This window comes from Chlorocebus sabaeus, chromosome X (genome assembly GCF_047675955.1).
Source record: "Chlorocebus sabaeus isolate Y175 chromosome X, mChlSab1.0.hap1, whole genome shotgun sequence".
Lineage (NCBI taxonomy): Eukaryota > Metazoa > Chordata > Mammalia > Primates > Cercopithecidae > Chlorocebus > Chlorocebus sabaeus.
In genome coordinates, this window is record NC_132933.1 from 19,954,720 (window position 1) to 19,966,803 (window position 12,084).

Sequence of the window (12,084 nt, forward strand, 5' to 3'; positions counted from 1 at the left end):
ATTAAGAGAGTCATAAAAAGAAGTGTTATGAGGGGAGTATGCCTCATTTTTCACCTTCAAAATTAAATATTCACTGTGGAATTATGTACTGCTAGGGTCACTGCATTGTTTATAGGCATTAATAGCTGCCATAGGTAACTGCTGAAGGAGGTGAAGGGGACCATTTCCCATAACACAGAGATTAAAGCATGCAATTTACTGAAAATCCCCTAAATAAATAGCAACCTAATGCTCAGTTGTGCACTAAAAGGGATGCTGCTTCATATTTACAATTTGCATGTGGATACCCTGTTGAAACTTGCATTTGCATATATAAGGTATTGATTTTGGCTAATGGAACATGAGGTCATTTCTCTTTAGTTTCCCTGAGTTTAAGTATCATTTTCTTTCTCTCCTTATTGCTCACATAGAGGAAGGCAGAAAAATAGCTTCAGATGATTGTGTCTGGAAATACTAGATATTGTGGTTATTTTTATTTCAATTTTTTCGTATTTAAATTGTCTGTATACCTTAGTAATGTCAGTAGCTGGCTACTGCTTAAAACTAGAAATTTGCATGACAAGTAATAGTTACTTTAAAGAGCTACTTAAGCTGTTGGAAAATACCTCCAGACATCGCTGTAGCTTTGTCTACTAAAACCAGTGAGGCCCAGCATTCTTGGTCGACATGAAGTGACTTGGTTGAACTTGTTGGTATACAATACAGTGAATTGCCTGACCCTCCTAATTGTGCTTCAGATTTAATGCCAAAATGGTGCATTAATTGGATGTGGGCTTCGGGTTTTTGTTAACTATCAGCTTCGTTGCTGACCAATTACCACATGTAGGAAAAGATTAGAAAGCACTCTATTTTACTGAGACAACAACATCAACTGATTTACATCTACCCATACATTTTAAAGTAAGCAAACTTTGTGTAGATTTTTGTTGCAGCAACCAAAATCCAGGCAGATTTCCCCTCCTAACTGTGTATTTTCCTGTGTGAAATGTTTCTTGTCATTATTTTCCTCCCATTTCATTTAATAAGAACATACATAGCTCATTATGAAGTAGGTACCCTATGGAGAAGATTGCCTGTGACATTCCAATATGAAATCACAATATTTTGTTTGCATCTATTTTATAGAAATTGCAAAAGTAATATATTTGGCAAAATACCACCTGCAATAATGTAATCTTAATTAAATTGTTTTGTTGCTTATATGTAAAAAAAGGACTCTTGTTGCTTCCCAGTACCAAAATCACACAATGTAACAGTTATTCCCTTTTAGAAACTATGGTTGCAATGATAGGTTTGAATTTTTAATGACAGAGGGAGAAAACATAAATATTAAAATATCTTTATTTTTTGTGTGGGATACAAATAAAAGAACATCCCACAGATAACTGTAATTGCATTTTATTGAAGGAAGAGAACTTGTAAATAGGGCAACAGCTGGACACACTAAATTTAAAGACAACAATATCACATTTAAAGTATGAGTGTCTAAGAGGAAGTTTATACTGCATGCCTCACATTTTAAATTCAGCAAGAAAGAAAAGGGACATCCTTTTTCTCACTGGCAAGTTGTAATCTGTGTAAAACATTAGGTATGTTTCCATAAGCTATTTGAATGCAAGCGGCATTCAGAAAGAAGATCCAGAATGAACACTTGTCATATGAGTTTCATTTTATTTACACTTTGAGAATTGTGTTTCACACTCATATTTGAATAAGAAACCTCCTTGCATCATGAATAAGATGTTTTCAACAACAAAAAAGTCAAATGTTGGTAAATTATAACACATTTTTCCATAAATTTTCACCACAACTTTAGAATTGTACTCCCAAGAAAAAATACTGTTAAATTGGGAAACACAGTCAATCTGTCACTTACACTTGAGTTCAGGACAGACAAGGCTGCTGGGACATGTGAGCATTGGGTATTCATAGAGATTAGGCATGGGGCTGAACAGTGATGGGGCCAGGTGGAAAGGAGAGGTGATGGGAGTTGCAGCTGTTTGTTTCTACCCACCATCATGATATGCCAACAGCTGGAGAACCAATTTGGTATAAATTCCCAGGACCTTACTGTCAGTTAATGTGAGCCTTCCAGGAACACATACCAAATAATAGCTTACTTTCCTAATTCTATGATGGGAAATTTCTTCAGAGTCAATCCCTGTGAAATGGGATCAGGAACGGTTTTAGTCAAAACCGTGAAGTGCGCACAGTTTGGGTTTCATGCCCTTTAACCTTCCCTTCATCTGTCATCCCTTCTTCCTCTTCCCAAGGTGCTCAGTATCCTATGCCTTTAAAATATTATCCCAACTGTTCTTATTGCTTCCTGTCCCCTCTCTTCCCCCATGCCACCACCTTACTGCACCCTTTCCAGAAAATACCCTGTGAGCAAGGTTTTGAATCTCTACTTGACCCGCTTCTTCCTCTATGTAAAGTTAACTGAGTATTCTTATTTTTCTAGACACTATCTATGGGAAGGGAAATTTGCCAGTAATCAAAAAGGCTTAATGTGTTATCTCTCTCAGGAATATTTTTATGTTAACTAGGGGTGTGTGTGTGTGTGTGTGTGTGTGTGTGTGTGTGTGTGTTGATGGTGGTGGTGGTTGCATAGTGCCCTTAATACAAAGGAATGAAACATAAATTATAGCATTTATTAGTTCTGTGGCCTTCTCAGCACTCTTCAAATCCCATCACTTGGGTGCCCCTTTCTCTGCCTGCTGAGACTATCTCTGAATAGGTGATGTTTACATCCATTTATTTACTACCTGCCAAAACCACAATTGAAAAATGTTCCTGTTGCCCAGTGAAGCCAAGAAGAAACTTTCAAGATTATCAAAATGTTCATTCTTAGAGAGAGAGAGATGACATCATTCTTCAAAATGTTTCTGTTACTATGCTTAAAGAAAATATTTTTTTCCTTAGAGAATTAGTTGGAGTATTGAGACTCAGATTTATGGCTATTCTATTGACAAGAGGTTATTGCACAGATGTTTTATTTGCTGTTTCTAGGGACTTATCAAAAATAATTGACTAGCTGTCATTTTCTACATGAGACCAATTACTATTGACCCAGCTTTGCTTATTGTTTTCATTAATGTCTAACAAAGAATGAAAATGTTGCTGAATGTTCTTAGACCTGACAAGAGAAAAGCAGTGCTAAGAAGTGAGTATGTATCTCTTGGCTTTCCTAGTGCTGCTAAGCAGAGCCAAAGCTGGATGCCAAGATGTTGTATGAGCAAAGGCGTCTACAGTATGCAAACTCAAAACTACCCTATGTGATGTTTGGGAGAATGGAGGATATGGAGAGGTAGTAGCCTGCTATGTGTAGTTGTGCAGGTTGTGCTCTGCACGTTCACATTGTGGTTCTTATGAAAGGCATTCTCTAGAGTTGTGTAAGGTGCAACCATATGTGGAAGCCTGGGAGGCAGTAGGATAACTTCTGTGTCTTCTGCGATAAATGTAATCAGTATTATTATTATTATTATTTTGAGACGGAGTCTTGCTCTGTCACCCAGGCTGGAGTGCAGTGATGCAATCTCAGCTCACTGCAACCTCCGCCTCCTAGGTTCAAGCGATTCTTCCGTCTCAGCCTCTCGAATAGCTGGGACTATAGGCGCCCACCACCACGCCCAGCTGATTTTTTTTTTTTTTTTTTTTTTTTTTTTTTTTTTTTTTTGTAGAGATGGGGTTTCACCGTATTGGCCAGGCTGGTCTCAAACTCCTGACCTTGTGATCCACCCACCTCGGCCTCCCAAAGTGCTGGGATTACAGGCGTGAGGCACCACGCCTGGCCACTATTTTTTTTTTTTAAAGGAAGCAATACAGCCATGAGATGGCTGTCGTTTATGACTTGGCACCTTATAAAGGTAAAGGTGGCCTGTTTTACCTTTGTTATGTGGTCTATTGGCCGCATTAGCCACATATTTATGCATCTTTGTGTTGGCATGTAGAAATGATTGCATTTCTGTAGTGGGAGGAGTCTGGTAAATGATTTTTCTTGGCATATGCGGATTAGACAGGAAGACAGGTATGACTTAGTAATGTGTTCCATTCTTCAAGAATAGAGTTGAAAGTAACATTCCTCAATTATTGAGTTGCCAAAAAAAATCCCTTTTTCTAAAATACCAAGATCGTACTCCTCAGTAAAGAGGAAATGGAAATGCAAGCACCATAATCACATGCAAAACTAATTTATGATTTTGGTTTAAGGAGCTTATATTACGCTGTTCTTGCATTGCTATAAAGAAATACTCGAGACTGGGTAATTTATAAGAAAAGAGGTTTGTTTGGCTCATAGTTCTGCAGGCTGTACAGGAAGCATTGTGCTAGCATCTGCTTCTGGGGAGGCCTCAGGAAGTTTACAATCATGGTGGAAGGTAAAGAGGGAGCAGGCACATCACATGATCACATGGCTGGAGCAGGAGCAAGAGAGAGGGAGAGGAGGTGCCACACACTTTTAAACAGCCAGATCTTGTGAGAACTCAGTATCAACTAGGACAGCACCAAGCCATTGAGGGATCTGCCCTCATAACCCAAACACCTCCCACCAGGCTCCACCTCCAACACTAGGGATTACATTTCAACAGGAGACTTGGGTAGGCACAAATATCCAAACTATATCAGAGCTAAAAACTTCCTGTATGAATTTGGGCTTTCCAGACCCTTCAGTTTCTTGAAGCATCTCCAAATATATTTAGTATCATTTATAATCCAGTCCCCATTTAAACTAACACAGAAGAGGTAACCAAATTCTAGTTGATCAAACTTTAGGATTGTTAATCTTGGGGAAACAATAACCCAAAGTTGAAACTTTACATAAAATCTGGCCAGATTCTAGCTCCTAGAATCTAAATTCCAGATACTGCTGAGTCAGTTTCATTCTTGTGACTTAAATGGTCCCTGCCATAGCTCCTCTCCTTTTGAGAGCCCAGCAGCCCCAAGTTACCATAAATTAAGAGTAACCAAACTAGATGCAGATAGATCATTTACTAGGATGAGATTATCTATAAGTAAAATTTTAAGCCTATGCAGTTTTATATGTATGCTGATAATGCCCCTTCCCAATTGGGTTAAAATGGATATTCAATTCAGTCAATTTTTTTTGAGACAGGATCTCACTTCGTCACCCAGGCTGGAGTGCAGTGGCGTGACCACTGCAGATTCAACCTCCCAGGCTCAAGCAATCCTTTCGCCTCAGCCTCCCAAGTGGCTGGAACTATAGGCACATATCACAATACCTGGCTAATTTTTCTATTTTTTGTAGAGACAGAGTTTTGCCATGTTGTCCAGGCTAGTCTCAGGCGATCCACCTGCCTCAGCCTCTGAAAGTGCTAGGATTACAGGCATGAGCCACCATGCCTGGCCAATCAATTTTTAAATGATGACTTACCATATATGCTAGAATATGATGATGGTTAAAATATTCCTCACCATTGATTCCATAGGACCTTCTACAGTGAACTTTGTAATTAACAACAGATCTACTGTCAAAGACATTTGAGTTAGAATCCCAGCTCCACTCTCTCCTAGCTGACCAACTCTAGAGTATTCAGTTCATCTGTCTCAGGCTTAGTTTATTCATTTTTAGAATAAGAATAATGATAGAGTCTTCCTCATAGAAATGTTGTTAGGATTAAATAATATAATGCGTTCAAAGCACTTAGCACAGAGCCTGGACATAAGCACTCATTAAATGCTAACTGTTAACAAGTTTTTAGTGGTCATAGTTTATCATTCAGTGTTCCCCGAGTGCTGTTCAGTTGCTGTTCTCCCTCAAGAGGGCTGTGAATACTTTGAGGAAAGGATTTTTTTTTTTATTTTTCTGCCTGGTTCCCCTGTGTATTCTTACCTTAGCCCAGTGAGTGTTACAAAGTGGGAATACTGAGCCTCAGTTTCAAAATCTTGGTGGGAAAAAACAGTACTAACAATGGCACTTAACCACACAGGGTTGTTATGAGGATTTAAAGTATTTGCTATGATAACACATGAACGAAAGCCTCAGTGGTTCACATATCCTACGATGCAGTGGTTTGGTTATGATTTGTTTGGTGCCTGCCAAGTCTCATGTTGAAATCTGATCCCCAGTGTTAGAGTTGGGCCTGGTGGGAGATGTTTGGGCCATGGGGAAGGATCCCTCATGAACAGGCTTGGTGCTGTCCTCAAGATAATGAGTGAGTTTCATTCTGTTAGTTTCCAGAACTGATTGCTAAAAAGAGCCTGGCACCACCCTCCTCCTCTCTTGATTCTGCTCTTGCCATGTGATCTCTCCTCCCCTTCACCTTCCACTATGGCTGGAAGCAGCCCAAGTCCCCCTCCAGAAGCAGATACTGATACCATGCTTCTTGTACAGCCTGCAGAACCACTATCCAAGTAAACCTCTTTTCTTTACAAATTACCCAGCCTTTATAATAGTACAAACGGACTAACACGCATAAGTGTTTACTTCCCTTTCTTAATTCACAGAATTGCCAAGGATCCAATGAGATGATACTGATGATGCTTCGCAAACTCAAACTCCTGACATAGATTTGTGTGATGAGTGAGGAGAGTATCTGTAAATGTCTCTCAAAATTTTCTTTGTCAGAAACCTGAAACCTGCCCAGACTCGCACTGTCTCTTCTCTCCCAAGCCCCAGTCCTTATTTGTTTACGTCATTCACCACCATCTATAGTGGCTGGAACTTTCCCCTTCATCTCTCCCTACTCACACACACCCAAAGTGGGCCCTGGGGTCCCTGCAGAGCAGATTTCCTTGGCAATAGTCCCCCCACCCTCCGCCCCAGGTACTCACATGGGCCTTCTGAGGGAATTCCCAGAGAGACCCCAAGCCTGGGAATTTTAGTCTGGAATTGCTGCACTCCAGGAATCCTTCCCTCAGGTCCTAATAGCTCTGCCTTGGGAAGTCCTCTCCAGGAAGACTGGCTCAGCACCCCTGTATGGTTGGGAAAGTTCCTAGAAATGGAGCCTTGAATAGAGGATGAGGGCTTCTGGGTAGGATTCCATGGTTAATACATTTGGGAACTGGTGGGTCAGACAGAGCCTTAATTCACTACTGTGTGATTCTAATCTCTGAGAGAGATAATATATAGGGTTTGCTAAACTTATTGGATGAAAGGACTGTTATTTTTCTAAGAAGTATTCATAGGACAAAATGTTACATGGAACTTGCTTTTGAAAATATGATTCCCACCCCCCAACCCAAACCAAATGAGACTCATTCTGGTTTCTGTCTTCTAAAATGATATCCTTTTCATTAAGATGAATCTGGTCCCAATCCAAACTGCAATGATAACTGACAGTAGTGTCTAGTATAATTGGAGCAGTGATGGAGGTGGGGCAGGTAAATGCAAGAGTGGCAGAAATTAATCTGCAGTCAGAAATTAATCTGACCCCAGACTAATGCTGGGGCAGGAGAGAGGGATATATGAGAGTGCCAGAATATGGTAGATATGGTAGGTGCCATGGCAGGGTGAAGGCATCCAGGTGGGAGCTGAAATCCAGCCAGGATACTGCTAGACAAGCTGTTTTTCTAATTACTCCAGCCACAGAAAGTACCTTTGACAATCCCTCTCTCTCTTTTCTAGCTGGATGGCCCAGAGTGGGTACCTTTTAGTGCCAGAGGGGACACTTTTCCTAATTTGCACAGTAGTGCCCTGTGTTTTAGTAGTGACCTCAAGGGTGGTTACAGGAGATGGTGCAAAGACAAGAGTGTCTATTTGGTATAGGCATAGGGAAGATTAGTGATAGTTAGGAAATTTCTCCAGATAATGGCAAGGCACTTCTGTAGCAGTCCCCCTTTCCTGAGTTTCCCATTGTTCCACTTATTAAACTCTGACGTATGTCATGTCCTGTGTACCCGGATATCCATTCATCCTGATCACAACCTGATTTCCCACTCACCACACCATCTCAGAACATTGTCTGGCAGATTAAAATATCTCCCCAGCTCTGCTAACCCACTCTTATAACATGACTAGCTCCTCCTTCCCCTTATTAATCCCTTTATCTATAAGTACTTTTTAAAACAAGGGCTGACAGCTTTATTGTTCAGGAATAATTGTCAAAAGGCTTAGTGGACTGTACTTGCCAGTGAAAGGTTATTTGCTGGCTTGGGATGTGTGCCCCTCAGCTGTCCTGTGTCATTCCGATTATATTGTCATATGGTGAGATTTGTGCCTGATGTCATTGTAGGCGAGGATATAGTAGAGGCAGCTCATTTGTTTGATGGTGCTTCCCAGTTCACCATTTGTTGAGATACTTTTATCATTCAGACCTTTGAGACAATTCAACCTGCTTCCTTCATCTTAAAGGTGAGGAAATGGGTCCAGAAAGGGAATGTGATTTACCCCAAATCATACTATGTGTTGGTGATGGGGCCAAGATGAAACCCAGCTCCCCAGGACTCTGACCAGGACTCCTGAACTCATAGCTTTGGGCACTGACCTCATGGGGTGAAAGGGAAGATTATATTTCTATTTGAGTGTTTTCTAACACATGAAATTTATATAGATAGCTATACCTAGCAGGAGCCAAAGAACAATAATTTAAAAATAGTTCTATAAACGTCATATCCAAGTTAATTAAACAAACTTTTATTGATTTAAGAGAAACTGGTTAATCAAGTTCATGATTCATTAATAATCAATTTAAGTTGATATGAAAATATATGTGGTTTGAGCAAGAGATGGAGAAAAAAGGATCCAGAGAACAAGAAGAATAGGGCAGAAGAAGGGGGATTTAGAGAGAAGTGTTACTTATGTGTTGGAGAGGGGTAGATAGAAATTTGGGAGTCATCTGTAGAGAGATGATAGTTGAAGAAATGAGAATGGGTGAAATTGCTGCGGATAATCTAAACAGAAACATTACATGGTAGATAATTAAAATATCCATTACCACTTGCTGTATATCTTTCTTTCCTGAGTTCAAAGCCTTTTACCAATGCTATCACATTTACCATCACAGTGTCCGTTAGAAGCACGCACTAATTATTGATTCCCTAAAGCACACACGAGTTAAGTGACCTGACCCAAACCATAAGTAGTGGAGATAGGACCTAAAAGTATTGCAAAGCTCTGTGGCAGTACAACAGACTCATTTAAATAATATATGCTTGTTCACATTAGCCTTTGATAATTCATGTGATTGTCCAGTTTTTCTTAATCAAGTTTTAGTTTGTAGCTATAAAGTTAGCACATATCACTCTACAAAATTGTAAAAATATGGAAACCATAACATAAAACTCATACCATCATCTTGCTATTTGAGGAAAATTGCTATTAACTTTTTAGTGTAGATTCCTTTTTCTATGCATTTTAATACCTTTTTATAATTAGAAAGATATACAGTATTGTAGCAGAGAATGTGGAAAATTCAAAAATATATTAAAAAGAACAGTAAAATCACCTGCAATTTTGATTACAGGTGATTTTGATTACATCTGGAAGCTTAATGTTAGTACATTCACCTGTAATTTTACTATTCTTTTAAGTGTTTTTATTTTTTTTTTAAATTTTGGTCAACAGGTATATGAAAGGTACTCAACATCACTAATCATTAGGGAAATGCAAATAAAAGTCACTGTGAGATACCACCTCATACCTGGTTAGGGTAACTATGATAAAAAAGACAAGAGATAATAAGTGTTGACAAGAGTATAGAGGAAGAGAAACTATTGTATACTGTTGGTGGGAATGTAAATTAGTACAGCCATTATGGAAAACAGTATGGAGATTCCACAAAAAACTGAAGATAGAATTACCATATGACTCAGCAGTTGCTCTTCTGGGTATATGCCCAAAGGAAATGAAATCAGGAGGTTGAAGAGATATCTGTACTCTCATGTTCATTGAAACATTATTCACAATAGCCAAGATATGGAAATATTGACAGACAAATGGATAAAGAAAATGTGCTGTGTTTGTGTGTGTATGATGGAATACTATTAATATTCAGCCTTAAGAAAGGAAGAGATCCTGCCATTTGCCACAGTATGGATGGACCTGGAGGACATTACATGAAGTGCAATAAGCCAGGCACAGAAAGTCAAACATTTTATGATCCTATTTATATGTGGAATCTAAAGTCTAAAGGTAGAATATAGAGAGATAGAGAATAAAACAGCGATTGCCAGAATTGGAGTAGTGGGGAGAAAATGGGGAGATGTAGGTCAGAGGATACAAAGTAGCAAACCTGTAGGATGAAAAAGTCAAAAGATCCAATGTACAACATAAGGACTATAGTTAATAATAGTGTATTGTACTTAGGACTTTTGCTGAATGAGTAGATTATAACTGTTCTTGCCACAGAGAAAGAAGGTAACTATGTGAGATGATAAAGATGCTAATTTTTTCCACTATAGGAACCATTTTACCATATATATATATATCTTGTAGCAGCATGTTGCATAGCTTACATATACATGATATAACTTATTTTAAAAAAGGAAAATCTGGCTGGATATGGTGGCTCATGCCTGTAATCTCAGCACTTTGGGAGGCTGAGGTGGACGGATCGCTTGAGCTCAGGAGTGCAAGAGCAGCCTGGACAACATGTAAGACTTCGTCTCTGCAAAAAATAATTTTAAAAATTAGTCGGGTGTAGGAACGCACACTTGTAGTCCCAGCTATTCAGGAAGCTGAAACAAGAGGATCACTTCAGCCCGGAAAGTTGAGGCTGCAGTGAGCCATGATCGTGCCTCTGCTCTCCAGCCTGGGCGACAGAACAGGACCCTGTCTCCAAAAAGAAAAGAAAAGAAAGGAAAAGGACATCTGAAATATCCACCAAAATTAGAAGGAAAAGTAAAACTACCTGTAGCTACTCCATCAAGTAATAATTACTGTTAACATTCTGGTATATTTCCTTTTAGTATTTTTTCCTATGCATTCACAAAGAAAAATGTTTTATTAAAATGTGATTATGCTGTATATATAGTTTGATACTTGCTATTTTCACTTAATATTGCATCATGAGTATTTCACTATATCATTATATATAGTTAAAAACATTATCTTGAATGGTTGCCTAGAATTCACTTGTGTGAATATACCATAATTTCTTATGGATGCACTATAGTTTATTTTTTATTTTCACTAACAGTGTATAAGAGGACCTGTGTCACTACATTCTCATTATCATTGCATTTTAACTTCTTCTGTCTCTGCCAGTTTGCTAGAAGAATGATGAAATCTCATCGTTTGAACTTTCATTTCTTTGCTAATGAGATTGAACTTTTTTTTGGAACAACTCAGTTTTTGACATGTGGCTTTCAACGCCTACTGAATGCGCAACTTCTAGTCAAAACCACATATACATGTTTAGGACTCATGGCTCCAGTTGTGACAGAACAGTGATTGCCTTGCTAATATGTTTTATATAGCACTGGGCTCAGTGCCACAGCCGCTAAATAAATCATAAGCTCCTTGACAACTAGGCCCATATCTTAATCATTTCTGCATCCCCCATAACCCCCAGCCTATTGCCTAACACAGAGTAAGCTTTAATAAATGTTTGTTAAATGGATATGGAGGTGGAGCTTTTGTGAGGGTCAATGTTAAGTTACTGAAATAGCTTTTGAAATCTCTTCATGTGAAAAAATAATCCCTGGAGTCAAAATTTAAAACCATTGCTCAGGCCTCAACCTATCATCTCATGTGACCAGGAACAATGAAGAAACAGATTTTTCCATAAAAGGGGACTTCTTTTTGCCAAAGGATCCTTTTTCTAGCCATGGTATCAAATCCACAAACACAGCACCATTATGATAGAGGAGAGTCAAAAGTAAAGCTACTAGAAATGAGCAAATGGCTACAAAGGAAAATAAATGGATGAGAAGAAATAAGGGGGAAAAAAAGAAAATATATGCAATTTAGAGCTGTTTTTCCTTCACTTTTCTACTTGGTAAATAGAGCATGAAAGCTGCAAAGACTAGTGGAAAATTTTTTGCATAAGAAAACTGAGGCTTAAAGAGGTGAACTGACTTGTCTAAGGTGATGTAGCTTCTATAAGAGCATAGCTAAGACTGAGAGGAGTGTCTTTCAATGAGATCCTACTCCTATCCTCCACACCTCACAGCAGTGCATCAAAGCAG

The 12,084-nt window shown here is 38.9% G+C and overlaps 1 protein-coding gene across 1 annotated transcript in view; it reads left to right on the top strand.

The window, feature by feature from the left end:
- The window catches only part of GPC3 (glypican 3), a 457,513-nt gene that overhangs the window by 120,725 nt on the left and 324,704 nt on the right, over positions 1 to 12,084 (top strand). The gene's annotated exons all lie outside the window — the stretch shown is intronic.